The sequence below is a fragment of the Callithrix jacchus genome, chromosome 7, assembly GCF_049354715.1.
Source record: "Callithrix jacchus isolate 240 chromosome 7, calJac240_pri, whole genome shotgun sequence".
Classification (NCBI taxonomy): domain Eukaryota; kingdom Metazoa; phylum Chordata; class Mammalia; order Primates; family Cebidae; genus Callithrix; species Callithrix jacchus.
This window is the reverse complement of record NC_133508.1, coordinates 74787420-74793640: the sequence shown is the minus strand read 5'-3', so window position 1 is coordinate 74793640 and position 6221 is coordinate 74787420. Positions and strand designations below refer to the sequence as shown.

The window sequence follows — 6221 nt, the reverse complement described above, 5'->3', positions numbered from 1 at the left end:
GATTCTCCTGCCTCAGCCTCCTGAGTAGCTGGGATGACAGGCACATGTCACCACGCCTGGCTAATTTTTGTATTTTTAGTAGAGATGGGTTTTCACCATGTTGGTCAGGCTGGTCTCAAACTCCTGACCTTGTGATCCGCCCACCTCGGCCTCCCAAAGTGCTGGGATTACAGGCATAAGCCACCGCACCCGGCCAGTGTTTCTGAGTAGTGTAGAAAATAGTTACGCATCCCAGACACAATAAATATGGCTATTTTGCTAATAACCTGTTTCTGGCAATTAAACTACTATGTCTCCTTTGGGAAGTCACAAGGGTGGGCATGTGCCCCATCTGCCTATGCAGAGGGTGGAGAACCAGGCAGAATCGGGAGATCTGAGCTGGCCTCCCTCTGCACCCCACCCCGAGCACCTGCCTCCTCTCTGGTTTATCTCCCCCATCCCCTTCCCAGGTTGCCATTGACAACCTGCCATTCTCAGAGCACACTTCTGAGCTGGCGAGCCTTCGCACCTGCTGGCTCCTCCACCTGAATGCCCTTCTCTCCATCCTCTTCCTGGAAACCCCAACTGCTTCAGGATACAGTTTAGTCATTACCTCCTTCATTCGGCCTTCTCTGACTCTTTGTCTTAAAATTGAAAAGGCCAGCATGTTCTTCTACCTGCCCGCCAGACATGCAGGCCCAAGGTCGCGGGAGGCAGGCGCCAACAGATGTATCTCTGTATGCCCAGCACCTCCACCACACAGGGGCCGTGCTGGTTGCTGTGGGAATACTGCAGAGCACAAAATGAATGATGCTGAAGGGAGAAGACACAAGGCTCAAGAAGCAAACACAAGGCTCAAGAAACTCCGTTTGTGTGGAAGAAGAGGATATGTACAATGGAAGAGGGAGGCCACAATGCAGCGTGCCGGGGTGCGCTTTTAAATGGGACAGTCAAGGTAAGCCTCACTGCAAAGGTGACTTCTGAGCAGAAGTCTGAGGGAGGTGAGGAATGAAAAGAGTGAGCAGCCAGTATGAAGATCCAGGGTGGGAGTGTGCCCCAGTGTGTTCAAGGAAAGCACCAGGGTGGGCGTGGCTGGGACCGAGTAAGAGAAGCCGGTCTTGGCAAGCGGGAGTTTCAGGTAGCACAGAGTTTTGTGGCCTTGGCAAAGACCTTGCCTCTTGCTGTTGGAGGATTATAAGCAAGGGGTGACTGGGTCTAGTGTTTGTGTCTTAAAAGGATCATCCTGGCAGCTATGTGGAGCATTACTATAGGGGTCAAGTAATGCAGCAGGGACAGCAATCAGGAGGTTACTGCAAGAGTCCAGGTAAGATGTGATGATGCCTCATGCTAGGGTGGGAGCAGGGGAGGCGGTGGGAGATGGCCAGGTGCTCAGCTTCCAACAGAGGTGCAAGGTGGTGCTGTCCAGGTTTCCTGATGGTTTAGGTGTTTGAAGTGAAAGAAAGAGCAGAGTCCAAGGATGACTCCAAGCCGTCACCAGAAGGATGGAGCTGCCATGAACCAAGTGGGGAAGACTGTAGGAGCAGTGGGGAGCAGATTTGCAGAGGGGAAAATGAGGAATTCCATTTGGATGCATTATTAGACATATTCGATCTGATCTATCTCTTAAACATCCAAGGGGAGCGTTTCAGTGGTCAACTCTTGTAGGAACCTGGAGCTCCGGGAAGAGGGTCGAGGCTAGCATTAGAAATGTGAGAGCCATCAGCATACAGATGGACGAGCTCACAAGGGAGAGAGTGTAAGGAAGGAAGAGACACCGAGGCCTGAGCCCAGGGCGCTGCAAGGAGTAAGGTGGGGAGGGAGAAGAACCAGCAAAGGATGCAGGAAGAGCGCCCAAAGCGAAGACAGAAAACCCACTTGTTGACGCTTCAGTGAGTTGGCACTGTAATCAACAGTTCAAATTAAATAGCCACCATTAATTGAATACTTACTCTTTGTTAGACAATTCACATATAGTTTTCCCTTTGATCCTAAGATTTGGGAATTCTTATTCCCATTTTACGGATAAGGAAACTGAGGCTCAGAAAGGTGAAGCTGCCTGAACAAGGTTTCACAGCTAGTTATGGCAGCACAGCAAAAAACTCAAGCTTCAAGTCAGCCCAACTAACATTTTTTTACCATCTGCTGAGAACTGGGTGCTCTTGGTAGATGTTATCCTATTTAACACTCTCAGTACTCTTGCAAAAATAGATGTCATTTCTACCCATTTTACAGATGAGGAGACTGAGGCTTGGAGTCTCACTGAGTGACCTACCCAAAAGTTATCCAAGGAGAAATTGGCTGGGAGAGATTTGAATCCTGGTCACCCGCCTTCCTTTAGACACTTGGGATGCTCCCAAGTCTGCATTTGGAGAGGGGAATAGTGTTAAGGTATCAGCTGTAGTTTCTCAGCTTGAAATCCTAGGCCTCTTCCAGAGGCCAGATGTTGGGCTGGTGCCACAGAGCCCTCCTCTGAGTCCTAGGCTGGGAGCAGGGAGGGAAGGGACTCTATTACCAAATCCCAGCCTGAGCACTCCCAGGGAGTTCCTTCCTCCCCACCTGCCTGGCGTCTGGCCTCCGCCAGCTCCTGCCTGGCTGCCAGATGTTCCAGCTGTGGCTCCTCTCCACAGAGAGTCTCATTTATTAATTAACGTGGACGCCAAGGGGGCAACATCTCAGGCCCAGCCTCAGAGCAGATCTTGGCACATTTTTCAGACTTTGTTTAATAATTTATCATCTTTTAATCATAAAAATAATTAGCACAAGAGCGATAATCTGTGCTCTACCAAGAGCAGACCAGCAGAGGAGTTTTCCGACAGTGCCAGACCCAGAGAGCAGAGCTTTGGCAGCGAGGAGAGGAAGGTCGGCTCCAGGCCAGGCGCCCTCTCCAGGACTGGCTTCTGGGAGTCAGGTGTCAACGATGCCGTCTGGCTTTTGGGGGAACTCGAGGACCACGCTGCTTTCCCAGGAATTTCAGGCTCCTGCTCCTAACTCTGATTTGGCTCACTGGAGAACTCTCTGGGAAGTTCCTTCTCTCTCTCCCATTTTGCCACCTGTAAAATTAGATAATGCATCAGGACACTTTTGTTCAAGGTGCCATGATCCAAGGCGGTAGCAAATGTAGAAGCAGTGGCTGGGGCGGTAAAGACAGTGATCTGGAGTGCCTGTGACAGCCATGAAGCCTTCCACAGTCCCTGCTGCAGCCCACGCCCACCTTCTGCATCCTCAGATGCTCAAAGAGCCCTGGGACAGATTCAATTCTGCCAGGTATAAGCTGTGTGGCCTGGGGCAAGTCCATCACCTCTCTGAGCCTCAGTTTACCCATCTGAAAAGAAAGAGTGATCGTTCATGGCCCGTAGCTCTCCCAGAGAAGATCCAAGGGAGCCAGGCACCATGGCTCAAGCCTGTAATCCCACCACTTTGGGAGGCCGAGGTGAGCGGATCACCTGAGGTCAAAAGTTTGAAACAAGCCTGGCCGACATGGTGAAATCCCTTCTCTACGAAAAATACAAAAATTACATGGGTGTGGTGGCATTTGCCTGTAATTTCAGCTATTTGGGAGGCCGAGGCAGGAGAATCACTTGAACTCAGGAGGTGGAGGTTGCAGTGAGCCGAGATCATACCACTGCACTCCAGCCCTCCAGCCTGGGCAACAGAGTGAGACTTCTTTTCAAAAAGAAAAGAAAAAAAAGAAGATCCAAGGGAGGGGATGACAGGGTTGTCCTTTGGAGACATTGATCTCGTTCTGCCCCATATTTAACTGCCACTCCCTGTCCAGACTGGGAGTTCTAGAGGGCAGGGCAGGACTGCCTCATCCTCTGTGCCTGACAGCCCTGGTAGTGACCGAATGAGCTAACTGTTCGGCCAATTCCAGAAACCTGTCCTGAGATTGTTCAACTGTGCAGGCAGACACATCCTCTCCCCAGGGTGGCAGCAAGCTCCAGTGACTCTGGAGAAAACCACAGCAGTTGAAGAAGGCAACTCCTCTTCTTGTGGGGTCTTGTACAAGCTGCTTTGCCTCCAGCTGCCTCAGTCTCTTCATGTGAAACTTGAGATATCTGTCTTAGGTTGGGGGTCCTGAGAAGCAGACCTTGAGACAAGAATTCATGATCAGGTCATTTATTTAAGAAGAGATCCTGGAAGCTCCAGTAGGGAGTGGAGAGATGAGACTGGGAAGGGGAGGAGAGCAATGAAAGGTGGGTGAATGAGCTAGTGACCACACTGAGCCACTGGGACCCAGGCCCACTGGGGCCATCCCAACAGTTGGCAAACTACAGTCCACAGGCCAAATCAGCCCTGCCTGCTGAAGTTGTAAATAAAGTTTTATTGGAACACAGCCGTGCCCACTCATGTCTGTATTATCTATGGCTGCTTTTCTGCCACAATGACAGAGTTAAATGGTTGCAACAGACACCATATGGTCCTCCAAGCGTTGAATATTTACTCTCTGGCCCTTTACTGACAAACTTCGTCAGCCCCTGGTCTAGGGCATAGGCAGTACGACCTCAGAGTTGTCTCCTTTGAAGGAGAGGAAGCTGGGCATTGCACGCACCACTCCAGTCCATTGCTGGCTGCTCCAGGGGCCCTGACACCCAGCCCCGTGCACATACACTCCCAGCGCCAGGAAAGCATACTCTGGCGGCCAGAGGAAGCCCAAGGAAGAGTCACAGGAGGTGCTGAGTGCCCAGGGGAAACTGGAGACCAGGGCATCCAGGGCTGCTGCTGCAAGATCTCACTAAACCGTTACGAGTACTAGATCAGATCTTACTTGGAAGCAGCAAGAACAGGAGTGCCCCCTACTAGTCCACACCTTCATCATCACCACCAGCCCCCAACCAAAGGCATTCCTGGCTGGCTTAGTTTCAGATGATCTGCGTTCACCTCCTTGCTGGGCCTCTGCCTGCCTGTCTTTCTTAGGCACTGCTGATTTCTGAGCTCCAAGTGACTCTGGTTTTGACAGAAGGGTTCCTCTCCAAGTCCCTGCTCTGGTCACAGCTGCACCCGCACTGTCGTCTCCCTGGCTCCGGCGGGCAGCCCTGCCTTTCCTGCTTCATTCTCAAGTGCCTCCTGCCTTCCCAGACCCCATAAGCCCACTCCCCTGGGCTCTGTCCTCCTCAGGCTTGGCTTTGGGACCTGCTCGAGGTAGGCAGGGGACACTGCCCTCTGGTCTCCATCCCAACAGGTGAGTCTTCTCTCCCTGGTTGGTTATGCCACCCTTGACCCCACCACCACTCTTAATCAATGCTGCTCTTGCTCTCCTGTGCCATCCAGAAGCTACCAGCACCAGCTGGGCCCAGCCCTCACCTTTTACCCACCCCTTCTGGCGAATATTATGGGCAGTCAGCTCTGGGCTGCTTTCAGAGAAGGGCATAGGCAAATGGATTTGACCAGAAGGCAGTTAGCATGATCAGGGCTCAATCTGAGGTCATGGTCAGGGCTCAGTCTGCTCCGTCTAAGACCAAGGTCGGGCCCGGTTGAGCAGGGGCCAGAGTCAGGGGTCAGTGTGGGTTCCAGTTCAGGATTCAGTCTAAGGCTGGAGTCAAGGCAAAGCCTGAGGTCAAGATCGGGGCTATACTTGGGCCAAGGCCCAGGGATCAGTCTAACCAAGGAGTGCAGCACACCAACTGGTTCATCTAACAGCTCAACCCAGGCCGTAACCCCCACCCCTTGGCGCGCCCGCCTGGCCCAGCCTGGGAACCTACAGCCCATCCCTCTCCACCGGGGCGCCTGCATTTCCATTCATGTGTGAGCCCTCCTGGCCAGGCGGTGAGGATTCCCAGGTCCATCTGTCTGCTGAGCTGTCGTGGGAACCAAGCTCAGCGAATGGGCCCGAGCCTGTCTCCCTCCGGAGCCTGCCTCCAGACTGTTGGCGTTCACGGCTCTGCCTCGCAGCCTCCGAGCTGGGCTCGTGCTGCTGAGTCCAAACGCCGTCCACTGCTCAGTTCCAGCCAGCCACCAAGCACTCCCCAGATGGGCAGGGACCGCGCCATGCCTGCCTGCCTCCTGCCTCAGGCACTGCTCGCTCCCTGCCAGAGGCCCAGGGAGGTGCCCAGTCCCCCGATTCACAGCCCTGGGGGCCACGCAGGGCCCGGGAAGGGCAGGGAACCCACCTCCACCAGCTCTAAGGCCTTGAGCACCATCCAACCAGTGATTCCTTCCACCCTGGCCCTGGCCCTGGTGAGGCCTGGCCTCCCTCCCTCCAGGTGCCTCTCGGCCTCTGTCCTCAAACCACATAACTACCCAGA

General features: G+C 53.5%; 1 long non-coding RNA gene across 3 annotated transcripts in view; it reads right to left on the bottom strand.

Annotated features, from left to right (window-relative positions):
- The window catches only part of LOC108592566 (uncharacterized), an 88807-nt gene that overhangs the window by 17156 nt on the left and 65430 nt on the right, over positions 1 to 6221 (bottom strand). The gene's annotated exons all lie outside the window — the stretch shown is intronic.